Consider the following 15,492-nt stretch of genomic DNA (forward strand, 5'->3'; position numbering starts at 1 on the left):
TTGATGTGTTTTATATGTTGCATTTTACACACATCAGTGTTATAATAATACCTAAGTTTAAACGGAGAATTAGAAACTTAATATTATCTGATAGCACTCTGGATGATATTTAGACTTGAACTTAAGAATTTTTCCTTAAAATAAACTTTAAGATAAATTACTTATATAAGTATAACGTAATGGATATTGGTATTCCATAAGAATGACGATTAGCAGGCAATAGCACTTAATTTATTGATATTATTTGGTCTAGAATAAGATATGTTATGGGAATACGAATTTCCTTAATTCTGGATAAAAGCCCTAATAAAAGAGGCACTTTTAAAATCTTGAAAAGATACTATTTATGGGAAATAGAAAATTTTTCCCCGACAAGACTGGGTATGGTGTAGCAGACTCTCCAGCTTGTCCGGATATACTAAGGTTACCTCTCCGGCGCGAACCGGATAAGACGGGGTAAATGATATGTCAAATCAGTGACAAGATTTCCCTAAATAGTATCATGACCTGATATCTGACTTGTTTTTGGAAATATAAATCTGTTAAATACATTGGCCTTATAGAGGGTATGTATATTACAACATATGAAATATATAATTATATAGATATGTATATCTATAAGAAATTCCAAAAGTCACTTAAGAACAACGCACAAACATCTGTGTCAATAATAAATTTTAGATTTCTTTATCAGAAATCTCTTGCATATATCTTTAATTCCGATATCAAACATTATTTCGTTTGATCATCTACCTCGTAACTCGAGCGTCAACATAAACAGTGGAAACTCTATAAGTTGGAACACCATCAAAAATATAAGAATTTCCAATACGTTACCATAAACTATTAACGCAAGTAAAGAAGCATGTAAAAGTTGTGCTAGTGCACAAGAAAACACAAGAAACTTAAATTATACACAGATGTCAGAGTATATCACACACGACTTCAAAGGCAAGACCTTTGGAAAATATAAATTGGGCATGATGACATCAATACTAATTCCATCAGTAAAAGAATTACTAATAAAAAAGAAGCACTTAGCCACGCGATCCTACAAACGATCTAAATCTCGCTGAGGTACGTTGGAACAATATTTCACAAACATCGGTGCACAGTCTAATCAGAATCATAATTATTAGCACTACAAAAGAAGTCATATATCTTAGCGAATCCCTTATTTCATTTTCATTTCATTCGACATTCCTTGGTAATGTCACTTAATAACACGTTATCACACAAAAATTCCAGATAAAGTTCCTATATTCCTTTCATTGCAATTCTGACTTCTGCCTATAATAAGTTGACATTCGTGTTTCTACTTCCCCTAATGATCATCATATCATGAGGATTTCTTTCATAGTAACAAATATTGATCCATTTCATTTCTTGGTAAATCCATACGTTACACATGCACTGTTTGTTGCGCATGTGGTTCATTTGAGTTATGAAAACCATAGGAGGGCATCATTCCAATTTGTTGTTTTATCAAAAGTTCAAATATCATTTCACTATACTTGATCTTTGTATTGTAAACCGCGTTTTTACAAAGCGATGACTCTTTAATATCGAAGCAATGAATTTCTTGAAAAACTCGATTTTCTTTTGAAAGGTATACATGGTTTTTGTTGTGATCATGTTCGAACTTTCTTATTCAAAACTTATTTTATTCAAAACCAGTTAACTTGCTCGCAATACAGATTCCATTCAAGGTCCCATATGATGAATTGAAGCCATCAGTCTCTTGAACTATAACATGGTTGTTGGTCCTCAACTTCATTGAATCATTTTCTTTAAATCACGATCACCTTGTGGTGACATTTTCACAAAATTTGAAGATTGCGCTAATCTCGTTTACATTTATGACTAGTTATTATTATTATTTTTTTTAATTAATATTTGTAATAAAATATTAATAATAATGGTGTTAATATTATTTTTAAGATTATTATCAAGGACAGGTATTGGGTAGCCTAGCCTTAGTTAGGCATGGACTGGCCACCTATGCTTAAACAAGGCAGCACTAACTAATATCCAACCATGATAATAACTATTTAATGTATATAAAAGTCATCATACTTATTTAGTAAATTTTAATTATATATAAATATATTTTTATATTATATATATATATATAGAAATATATATACTTTGTACTGTAAAGAGAAGATATATTTTCATAAAACAATTAAAGGGACGAATAAAATTATCTAAATAATTGTCTAAGCATTCATGAACAAGACATATTATAAATAAATGTTCATCTTGATTAATATTTCACAACCATTAAATACTTATAGAAATATTCTTTTATATATATATTAAAACATCAAATATTATTTACGCAAGCCAATATTTAAGTATGCTTGATATTAAAATAAACATTTATTATTTTACTTTTATGATTTCAAATACCCTATTATAAAATCTTACAGTTAAACATACTTGATTTTAAAAATGATAATCGTAAGTTCTAGAATATTGGGTAAACCTATTTATAAAACATATATCATTATATTGTCAAAATTACCACGGGTTTTGATATTTTAAACCTATCTATATTTATTTATTATTCTACTTTATGATAACATAAAAGGAAAAGGAATTTAATAAATCAAAATATCACCTATCTTTAATCAAACATTTTGATTAAAATCATCTGAATACAATTATGTATTAAGACAAAAATACACTAACTTTATTGTCTTTTCATGTATTCTTACAAATCACCCATCTCAGCACATTGATTTTCTCATATCATAATTCAATATTTGACGAATCATTTTCATGTTTTCATTTCATTTTGAACCTGTCAATCTTGAGTCTTCCTTAGGTACCAATCAAGGTAAGTTTTCTTCTGACCAAGAATTTTATTAATTCCAAAAAGTTCTTCACATTCATTTTAAAAAAAAATCTATTGATCATATATCTTTTGGCTTGAACATAATCACCTTAGAAACTATATCATTTCATTAGGAATGTCTCATCTTTTGAAATATCCAAATTCGCTTCCTTGAAACTCTCAATTTCAAAAACGGTAAATTTATTCGGTTCTCATAATTATTGAATCCTTTCAATCATTACAAACACTTTGTAGCGTCCAAATAGATTTGTAGCCTGTGCTAAACCCTATTCATACGTCATTCGTTTGATTTGTCATATTCTTGGTACAATTATGTACTCAAATTACGATACACTAAACTCTATTGTCCAGTACCATTTAAGTAAACGATATTGATTTTCGGATAATCATTAACAAATCACTTTCCATACTTCCATTCACAAATAGATATTTATCAATTCAGAATCTCCCCCAATTGATCAAAGTAAGTTCATTTCGGATATTGAATCCAATTGTTTCTATAAACCATTTTTATTTTTAAATTCATACCCCTCAAAATATCTTTTGATTCCATTCCACGATACATTATTTCTCTTAATTAAAAGAAGAAACATAATCCCAAGAAAATATCATAGTCCAAATCTCGAGGACGAGATTTTTATTAAGGTGGGGAGGATGTAACAACTCTCACTAAAATTAATACTTAGTATGATAATTATCCAATAAGGAAACCTTAAGTGAGACACCCAAGTGATTCTGCATAAACCCTAAAATTTTCAGAACAATCGGAATCAGGATCAGGGCCCTAAAACTCAGGGGGGGGGGTATTCCCTACTTGACGATTATCCTCTTAACTCGTTGTCAAAATTAAAATTTTTGAATTCATCAACTCAGCAGGCCTAGTCCCACGCGTGGCAACCCTATGACCCTTAGGTGTCCCTTACGGACCGTAAGGGAATAGTCTTACGGTCCGTAAGCATGTCAATTTTGGTGTATAAATAGCAGGCCTTGGGACTTGAAATCGGAAGTTAGAACGACGTAAATTCTCATTGTATACGTCGAGTTATAGCCGAAATAGTCTCTAAATCACTAATTAGTATAGCGGGGTGCTGCTACGATGCCGGGTATTAACTCGGTCGCTGTTCAATTCTTTTCTTTCCGTCAGCTTTTATTTTTGTAAATAATAGCTCGGGATTTTACCCTCTGAATCCCTAAACTCTGCCCGTTATTAGGGTAATAACTCTAATCACTGGTACGATACTCTATCCGATCGATTGAAACTATCCGACAGGATGTGTAAGTGCTATCCTTTGTCATTAGTCGTGATTCCAACAAGATGTTTAAGTATCACCCGAACTCGAGGAATACTCTGTCATTCGTTGTGAATCCGATGGATGTTTAAGTGATTACACTTTGTCATTCATTGTGAGGGTTTTATCTCGTGATTATCGTTAAAGTTAAATTGAGTTAATACACTAATACGAGTTCCATTGTATCTAGAAATTAGAACTCGTAAGCAAGGAGCTGCTAGAGTACTTAATAGCTAAGTAAACTTAATAATTAAACAAACTTAGCAGCTAAGTTAGCTGAGTAGATTAATTAATCTATTAATTAAAGTTAAGTATGATTAATTAATCAAGATTAATTAAGCTAAGCAAGATTAATTAAGCTAAGTAAGTTATTTAGTTAAATAGATAAGGAAACTTAATAGTTAAGGAAACTTAATAGTTAAGGAAACTTAATAGTTAAGGAAACTTAATGGTTAAGGAAACTTCCTAGCTAAGGAGTAAATCTACCTATAAATAGGAAGCTTAGGATTCATTTTCCTTTGTTCATTTCTTCTATTCTTCTCTCTATACGTTGGTGTTCTAACCAATAATCACCGATGCGATGTTCTGTCCGATCGATTCAGGAACTAACTAACGGATGCCAAAGTGCTATACTTTAAGAGTTCGTTAAACGGATGCCAAAGTACTATACTTTGAGAGTTCGTTAAACGGATGCCAAAGTACTATACTTTGTGATTTCGGTAAACGGAATCCAAAGTGCTACACTTTGTGAAATTCGTTAAGGTTCGAATCTCGTGACTACCGTTAAGGTTTGATTTGGGTTTTACACAAATACGAATTCCATTCTGTTAAACTATATGTTTAACTACCAAGAATACTCCCAACTACACACTTACAATTAAACAAACTATTAAATCATCAGAAGATCCAGAATAATAAAGTGCATGCTTAAATTTATCGGAAGAAGTAGAATCAAGAAGCTTGTTAACTCAATCCTGCATGCTTATAAAGTGAGTCATTCTCTTTTTATCAACTGTTTTACAAAACTCCAAATTATTTTTAAAGTTATAATTACAGGGATTAAGTCTTTGTAATCACCAAATTACAGCCGGTATGTGGGGTTTTGTATACATTACTTGATAATCTTCACCATTGGGGCAGCCAATGGGTGATATGACCATAATCACAGACACCATTGGACAGGTGGGCCAATGGGTCGAGTGGTAAAGTACCGTGGGTAGTTGGTTTGATATCAGAAACATTGTAATCGCTCTTAATACTGTAATTTATAACCAGTGTGTCATTTTTAGTAAACTGAATGATTCACTCAGTATTTCCCCGCTGACAAAACCTTTTTAAAACGCGTTTCAGGTAATTATAGTAGATTGGAGTAAGGATTGGATCCGGCACTAAAAGACTTCAAGAAGTGGCTTATTTTATTAATTAAATCAACTTAAGAAATATTGTTTTTGGGTTTATCCCTTATTAAAAGCTACCTTTGTAAAACATGGAATTATTCCATCTATTTAAATAAAATCCAGTGTTTTCTAAACTCTGATATTTTTCCTAACTCACGGTCCTGATGAAATTTCCGCTGCAATGTTTTCAAAAATAACCACCGGTACCGCTTGGCTGCTCGCGACTCCCGATTCCGTCCAGGGTGGGTCTGGGGCCGTGACACTAAGTCACCCGATCGACTGGCAATCCGATCGGACAGCCATTCGATCCAGTGACTGTTCCGGCACTTTACGCAATCTCGTTATTCTGCCCGAATCTTATCTATTGTAATCTAATCAGGCTAATCCTTAAAGAGCTCCCTTTGATCCAATAACAGTTTATACTGTTAAGCAATCACGGTGACTATACTCGATCCCCTTTTTACTTTAAAGCTTTGGGGTGTAACATGTGTTCTATATAAACTACAAAACTTGTGATTTTGCAAGCTAAACTCTATCCTACGTGTATGTGAAAACTTGTGCATTCTAGTATTCTATTTTGTGCTATGTGACGTTTAATCCAGAGTGTGTAGTTCCGCCTTAACAATAGTAGCGCCATAGGGGGTGCACCTCTCCCATTATTCTCAGGGGGTATTGTTAGGAGGATTCTAGTTTACCTTGAGTCTTGGGTAAACACTAAAGCATCGGGATACTTGGGCTATCACTGCGTGGACTGCGACACTAGCATGGCTGAAACTATTTTATTCTACTTACATCATGGATATGAGTTGTTTTTAATCTATTATTCTATTATCAAACTTGTATACTCGACAATACTTTTGTATTGATATTTTAATACATGTTGCAGACTGATAGGTTGCTGAGGGAACTCATGGAAATCAAGCTAGGACGATGCCTAGAAATGTCACGTAGTTTATAAGACTTTGAACAATATTTGGTTTTGATGTAATTTGGTACTTGATATGTTGGATATTCGTTTTAGACTACTATGCATGAAATCAATTTAAATTCTATTGAAATATCTAGTGTTATGGAACTTCATGAGCAATCTGAACGCCTAGTGCTCGCACCCCGATGTTTCCGCCATCGGTTGGGGTGTGACAGATTGGTATTAGAGCCATAACTATAGGGAATTAGGATAAGTAGGAATACTTGCCCTAGTCTATAGTTCTAGGAACTTTGACTCTTGTTTGTTGTTTAAGACTTATGCATTCTACCGTATCTGCTTCCTAGCAGCACATATTCCTGTTAAACTTACAAGCCTTTCCTAAGGCCAACACAATATACACTTAATGCTTGATAACATTGTTACTCAGCGTTTGTATTTTGCACGAGATTGCCCTCAAGTCAGGAATGACATCCAAACCTTGATGGAAAATCTCCTTATTATTCTAGTAGGTCTTATCTGCGGGTAAGTACCAACGCTATTTAGAGTACGATGTTATCAAGATAGAGGTGAAACTCAGACCTTGATAACTAGTCCCACTCCTTGATTTTCATGTCTCGCCAAAGTCTCGAGTTTCCATTCAATTAGGAACATGAAATGACTAAAAAGACGGATATTGTAGGCCTAACATCAATGACGTATTTGTCTAAGTAAGTTAAGACACGTTACCTCAATTCGAAAGGAGTTCGAATCACTTTGGTTAGTCACCGTTCCTCTACCCGGAACAATCCTATGTTTTATAAGCCTATCTATTATGTTATCTCAATTTTATGTATGTGGTTTTAAACTCGATTCTTCGATCATTTTGATATACTTTTACACGAATCGCACGTATGTCCGTAATCTAAAACGTTAATTCTAATTCTTCAGAATCAAACTAAATTTAAGGAGTTTATCTATCTGATCAATCTATGTGATGTTGTGATTGTAAGGCACTAGATGTAACATGGCATGGAATACGAGGGAAAAGTGATGTGTCCGAAACATGGTGGATACACCGCTGGTACTTTCTATATATAAGTGTTTCTGGCATGTTACCAACTTTCGTACTAAGTGCCATGCGAAACTTAGTGGTTGTGGATCGATAATGATGTTGATTGAATCCTAAAGCTATGAAAGGTCTATTTGTGTATTCTATGTGAAACCTACGTGAGATCCATCGTGAAATCTATGTGTAAACTACGTATGTGTGAATCGAGAAACAAAATATGAAATGTAGCCTAGCGCCGAAGACGAGGAGGAAAGTGGCATGTCCGAAACATGGTGGATACACTGCTGGTGCTTCCTATATATAAGTGTTTCTGGCATGTTACCGAACCTTCGTACCACACGCTAAGTGAAGTTCGTAGTTTTGTAGACTCGGGTTGAAGTTGTGAAGTCTATTTGGGTAAATCCATGTAGTAACTCTATTTGGTCAATCTATGTGGATCAGTTGGGTCAATCTGTGCTATCTAATTGACTAGTCTAATGTTGTGGTTGGCGAAGTATGACACCGATGACGAGGGGGACGTGGCGTGATCGAAGCATGGTGGATACGCCGCTGGTACTTCCTATATATAAGTGCTTCTGTCATGTCACCGAACTTTCGTAGCACGTGTCATGCGAGATTTTGTGGTTTGTGGACCTTAAGACTAATCTATGTGAAATCTACTGAAGTCTATGGAAATCTATTGAAATCTATGGCAATCTATTGAAGTCTATCGAATTTATCAAAGACTATTTGAAATCTATCGTAACCTAGTGAAACCTATGGAAATCTATGATAATGAAGATGAGTGTGTATTGCGACAACATAACATGACATCGAGCACGAGGTAGAAGTATTGTGTCCGAGGCGTGGTGGATACACCGTTGGTACTTCCTATATATAAGCGCTTCCGACATGCTGCCAAGCTTCGTACAACATGCCATGTGAAGGTCGTGGGTCGTGGTGTTAAATCTATTGAAATCTATCGGATCAGTCTACGTGTGTATTGTGGAAATGTTGAGCGTGTTGTTTGGCATTCGCGACTCGTAACATGACGCCGAGTACGGGGTAAAAGCGATGTGCCCGAAACGTGGTGGATACGCCGCTGGTACTTCCTATATATAAGCATTTCTGACCCGTTGCCACGCTCCGTACAACGCGCCATACGAAGGTCGTGGGTTTGCGATATCTAGGTGAATCTTTGTGAATCTTGAGTCTTAGTCTATCGTGTGTAAATCTGTGTTAACCTATGTTGATCTAGACTTATACGATCCTCTTGTTGGATCTTTAGGATGTCTTCTCGAAAGATATCCGACACTCTCAAGAGATCCAGAGAGAAGTCTCAGAAGAAGATGATGTCCTTCATGGCCGACCAGATCGCTCGAGTCGTGCCGAAGATCGTCTCTAAACTTCAAGGATTAAACACTCTTCCATCCTCTATGGACTCAAAGGCCGAGAAGCAGAAGCCTACTAAGTTCAGCTACAAACATTTCATCTCTTGCAACCCTAAGCCTTTCACGGGCAATGATGGGGTGACTGGTATGCTCGAGTAGTTCGACAGCATCGAAGTTACCTTCATTAATAGCGAGTGCCCAGATCATCTAAAGAGTAGGAGTGCGACTGGAATGTTCCAAGGCAGAGCGTTGGAGTGGTGGTCGAATGAGAGAAACATCCGATCTAATGAAGAAGCCTATGCTCTTCTATGGGCTGAGGTGCGAGGGCTAATGATGCTTGAGTTCTGCCCTCCCCATGAGCAGTTGAAGCTTGAAGAAGAGTTTTGGCACTTGAAGCAGATTAGTGATGATAATCTGGCTTACACTACTTGCTTTAAGCAGCTTAGTCTGATCGTTCCTCACTTGGTTTCTACTCCCAAGCGGATGATAACCAAGTACATTAATGGTCTACCTCCTGCCATGCGTGATTCTATTGAAGCAGCCCAACTCGACACTATTGAGGAAGTCTACCGTCTCGCAGCTAGTCTCAACAACAACCGCATACGTGATAAGCAGTTTGCTACTCCTGCTACTTCGAAGTCTGCAAATCAAGTCACCCAGCAGCCAAGTGGCAGCAAGAACAAGAAAAGGAAATCTCAGGGTTCAGGATGTAATGTTATTACTCCTGCTGCAAACCCTGCAGCTAAACCTGTTCCTGCTACTGCTGCTACTAACCCTGCTGTTCCAGAAGCTAAGAAGCAGTACACTGGGTCTTACCCCAAGTGCGTAACTTGCAACTTTCATCACCCTACTACTTCTGCATGTCGTTTGTGCACCAACTGTAACCGCTATGGTCACACGACTCCCTACTGCCGTCAAGCTAACTCTGCTCAGCCAGCTCAGCAAGCCCTAACTCAGGCAATTCAAGCAGCTCTCTTCCAGCTCCTCTTCAGGATTCCAAGCCGGTCAATGCTGTTCGTGCATGTTTCTAGTGTGGAGATACTACGCATCTTCGTAATTGTTGCCCCCTGCTGAACTAGGATCGACAAGCAGCCGTTCGTGGACGAGCATTCAATCTCAATGCTAATCGGGCTCGCAACAACAATGATGTGGTGAATGGTATGTTTCTCGTTAATAACCTTTATGCTTCGATCCTATTTGATACTGGTGCCGATAAAAGCTTTGTGTCCGTGGAATTTGAGTCTTTGATAAACTGTACACGCTCTAAGTTACCTGATTCGTTCTCTGCTGAGGTCGCCAACGGTAAGTCGATTCTTGTTAATTCTATCGTGCATGATTGTTCCTTGATTCTTAACGATCACATTTTCTCTGTCGATCTCATACCCATGCGATTGGGTAGTTTTGATGTTATTATCGGTATTGATTGGTTACGCGCGAACCATGCCGAGATTGTTTGTCACGAGAAGCTTGTTTGTCTTCCTCTTCCATCTGCTGATCTTTTGCATGTTTATGGAGACCGACCTTCGAGAGGACTAAGGCTGATGTCATGCACATAAGCGAACAGAAGCTTACGTAAACAGAACCCTGCCTTCTTGGCCCACGTGGTGGAACAAAAGGGCAAGGGGAAGAACATAAACGATGTTCCAGTTGTGTGTGATTTCCTTGATGTCTTTCCTGAGTATTTACCTGGTCTTCCTCCTCCTAGATCCGTCGATTTTCGTATTGACCTCGTACCTGGTGCGACTCCTGTCGCCAAGGCTCCTTACCGTCTTGCACCTTCCGAGATGCAAGAGCTATCCAGCCAGCTACAAGAATTACTCGATAAGGGTTTTATTCTTCCAAGTACCTCTCCGTGGGGTGCTCCCGTTTTATTTGTCAAGAAGAAAGATGGTTCATTCCACATGTGTATCGACTACCGTGAACTTAATAAGCTTACCGTGAAGAATCAATACCCTCTACCTCGCATCGATGATCTATTTGACCAACTACAAGGTGCGTCGTGTTTCTCAAAGATTGACCTACGTTCTGTATATCATCAGCTACGTGTTCTCGAAGATGATATACCTAAAATGGCATTCCGTACTCGATATGGGCACTACGAGTTCGTAGTCATGCCTTTTGGTTTGACCAACGCGCCTGCAGTGTTCATGGACCTTATGAACCGTGTTTGTAAACCCTATTTGGATCGTTTTGTTATAGTCTTTATTGATGATATTCTTATTTATTCTAAGTCAAAAGCCGATCATGCTCGCCATCTACGTCTTATGCTTGAACTCCTACGTGGTGAACGTCTGTATGCTAAATTCTCTAAGTGTGAGTTTTGGATCGATGAAGTGCAGTTTCTTGGTCATGTAGTTAGTAGTCAGGGTATTCATGTGGACCCTTCTAAGATTGAGGCAGTGAAGAATTGGTGTACGCCTAAATCCGTGTCTGAGATTCGTTCTTTTCCAGGATTGGCAGGTTATTACCGCCGGTTCATCGCGGATTTCTCTAAAATCGCTATTCCTCTTACTACTCTAACCCAAAAGGAGAAACCTTTTGTTTGGGGTCCCGAACAAGAGGAATCCTTTCAGACTCTTAAGGGCTTGTTATGCAATGCTCCTGTTTTGACTCTTCCTGATGGCAATGACGACTTTGTGGTATATTGTGATGCCTCGAACCGTGGATTAGGCTACGTACTCATGCAGCGGGACAAGGTTATTGCTTATGCCTCTCGCCAGCTTAAGGTACATGAGAAGAACTATACTACTCACGATCTGGAGCTTGGTGCGGTGATTTTTGCGTTAAAGATTTAGCGACACTACCTGTATGGTACAAAGTGCGTGGTTTTCACTGACCACAGGAGTCTTCAACATATCTTTGACCAAAAGGAACTGAACATGCGACATAGGCGTTGGGTGGAATTAATAAACGACCACGAGTGCGAAATTCGCTATCATCCTGGCAAAGCGAACGTAGTGGCCGACGTTCTTAGTCGTAAAACTCATGTGAATGCTATTCGTATCTCTAGTGACCTCCATGCTTGTATTCGTGAAGCCTAGTATTCGTCAGCTAATGAAGGAAGTCTATCTGTTGAAGTTCTTGGTGCTAACGTCAATCATCTCGAAACTAAATCTGATGGTCTTCAGTATTATCTCAATCGTGTCTGGGTACCAGATCGCGATAACCTTCGTGAGCTCATTATGAATGAGGCTCACAAATCTCGTTACTCTATCCATCCAGGTGCCGATAAGATGTACCAGAATCTGTGTATGACTTATTGGTGGCCTGGCATGAAGAGGGACATTGCTGTGTACGTTTCTAAGTGCCTTACTTGTTTGAAGGTTAAGGCCGAACATCAGCGTCCTTCTGGACTTTTGGAACAAACTAAAATCCCCGTGTGGAAGTGGGATAGTCTTGCTATGGACTTTATTACTAAGTTACCCCGTACACCTGCCGGTCATGATAGTATTTGGGTGATTATTGACCATTTAACGAAATCAGCCCACTTTCTTCCTATTCGCGAAAATTATAAAGTGGAGAAACTTGCTAGGATCTATACCGATGAGATTATATGCCGTCATGGCACCCCTCTTGACATAATCTCTGACCGTGATGGTCGTTTTACTTCGCGTCTTTAGCAAACGTTTCAGTCCGCTATGGGTTCGCACTTGAATCTAAGCACGGCCTTTCATCCTCAGACGGATGGACAGACCGAGCGTACTATTCAAACACTAGAGGACATGCTCCGTTCTTGTGTCATCGAATTTGGGGGTAACTGGGATGTACATTTACCATTGATAGAATTCTCGTACAACAATAACTATCATTCCAGTATTCAGATGGCTCCTTTCGAAGCTTTGTACGGACGAAAATGCCGATCTCCTCTCAGCTGGCATGAGGTTGGAGAAAAGCAGTTCACTGGCCCCGAGATTATTCAAGAGACAACGGAAAAGATTCTCCAGATCCATGATAACTTGATAAAGGCTAGGAGTAGACAAAAGAGCTATGCTGATAAAAGGCGCAAGCCTCTGGAATTTGCTGTTGGTGACTGAGTTCTACTCAAGGTATCTCCCTGGAAGGGAGTGGTTCGTTTTGGTAAGAAGGGAAAGCTCACTCCTCGCTATGTAGGTCCTTTCGTGATACTCGAAAGGATTGGCAAGGTAGCGTACAGACTCGACTTGCCACAAGAACTAAACAATGTGCATCCGGTGTTCCACGTGTCTAATCTACGTAAATGCCTAGCCGACGAGGAACTGCGGGTTCCCCTTGAAGACTTGCAAATAAATGAAGCTGTTCAATTTTGGAGAAACCGGTCGAAATCATGGATCAAGCTGTCAAGCAGCTACGGCGCAACAAAATTCCCATAGTCAAGGTTCGATAGGAAGGAAAGCGTGGCGCCGAATTCACTTGAGAACTGAAAAGTGATATGAAGGCCAAGTATCCGCAGCTCTTCGAGTAGTCTTCTTCTAAGATTTCGGGGACGAAATCTCCTAAAGGAGGGGATACTGTAATGCCCAGCGTCCCTAAACTTTAGACTTTTGTCAATAATAGTCCCTGAAGTTTAACTATTGCCGTTTTGGTCCCTAAACTATGATATATATTTGGAATGCCTAATTCTATGTATTTGGAATGTCTAAATCTATATGTTGGAATGTCTAAATCTAGTTGGAATGCCTAAATCTATGTTGGAGGGTCTAAATCTATTTGGTGCTTTACTCTTGAGACTCGTGAAACTTGATTCTTGGTTAAACGAGAGACTAGAGCCTTGTCACTAGCGGAATCTATTAATCTTGAAAACTTTTGGTGTCTATGATGTAATCTAGTTATTCTATTACCACATAATACACAACGCTTAAATCTAACTCGCAAAACGAATCAAGGACGGAATGCGGAAAAGATGGATTGACCGAGTGACAATTCGATCGGATGACCACCCGATCGAATGACCACCCGATCGGATGGTCACTTGATCGGACCACCATCCGATCCGTGCACACCGCCCCTCTTCACACACTCTGACACTATAAATAGGCCTGTCACATCACTTTATTCCCTGATGCGACAGCTCTGCTCGACCAAACGCACGCACACTACATTTCTTCATTTTCCCGTCGATTTCGGTACGTTTTGAGCTAGATCCTTGTACTTTCTTGATCTACACTTCATTCTCTACGTGATTAACCTTTGAAATCACACTTTTCACCTTGAAATCTCTCAGATCTGAGTTCTGGAGGGTGATATCATCATGGTGGTTTGTACAAACTGCCATATGATGTCATACCTGGCAAGATCTAGCTCGGATCTAAGGAATTTCATACGTTTTTACACTAAATCTAAGCTAGATCTAGGAGTTTTCATAATAAAACTTATATATTTTCATCTTTTCTTCAAACTTTTACTTTATACGGGTGAATCCGACTCTGAACGGGCTGTAGACTTGATTGTTAGTCTGGAGCCGGCTTAGAGATGGATTTCTACCGGAGAATGATGGTCGGAGTATGGATTTTGACATAAACACTATCGCGGGCAGTTAACTGATCGGAATGGGGTGGTTCCCACCCGATCAGAACGGCTGTGTGCCGATGAGTTTACTATTGTCTCAATACGTACCGCGCCGTCATCGTTAATCTTTAAACTTAGAAATTTTACAAGTTAGGAACGAGACGAGGATCACTCGATCGAGCGGCAACCCGATCGAATAACCGTCCAATCGAACAGCCACCCGATCGGGTGACACTAGCCTCATAACCTTTCAAGACTTAGAAACTTTTTCAGAAACTTGAGACTTGGGGAATCCCGATCGGACAACCATCCGATCGAGGTAACCATAAAAGCAAAACTTGAAATCTAGCACATGGATCGAGTGACCACCCGATCGGACAGCCATCCGATCGGACAACCACTCGTTCCCACCTACACAAAGTCACCTGATCGACTGGCAATCCGATCGGATAGCCATCTGATCAGACAACCATCCGATCGAGTGACTGTTCCGGCACTTTACGCAATCTCGTTATTCTGCCCGACTCTTATCTGTTGTAATCTAATCAGGCTAATTCTTAAAGAGCTCCCTTTGATCCAATAACAGTTTATACTGTTAAGCAATCACGGTAAATATACTCGACCCCCTTTTTACTTTAAGGCTTTGGGGTGTAACATGTATTCTATATAAACTACGAAACTTGTGATTTTGCAAGCTAAACTCTATCCTACGTGTATGTGAAAACTTGTGCATTCTAGTATTCTATTTTGTGCTATGTGACGTTTAATCCAGAGTGTGTAGTTCCGCCTTAACAATAGTAGCGCTATAGGGGGTGCACCTCTCCCATTATTCTTAGGGGGTATTGTTATGAGGATTCTAGTTTACCTTGAGTCTTGGGTAAACACTAAAGCATCGGGATACTTGGGCTATCACTGCGTGGACTGCGACACTAGCACGGCTGAAACTATTTTATTCTACTTACATCATGGATATGAGTTGTTTTTAATCTATTATTCTATTATCAAACTTGTATACTCGCCAATACTTTTGTATTGATATTTTAATACATGTTGGAGGGTGATAGGTTGATGAGGGAACTCATGGAAATCAAGTTAGGACGATGCCTTGAAACGTCA

This window comes from Helianthus annuus, chromosome 10, assembly GCF_002127325.2.
Source record: "Helianthus annuus cultivar XRQ/B chromosome 10, HanXRQr2.0-SUNRISE, whole genome shotgun sequence".
Lineage (NCBI taxonomy): Eukaryota > Viridiplantae > Streptophyta > Magnoliopsida > Asterales > Asteraceae > Helianthus > Helianthus annuus.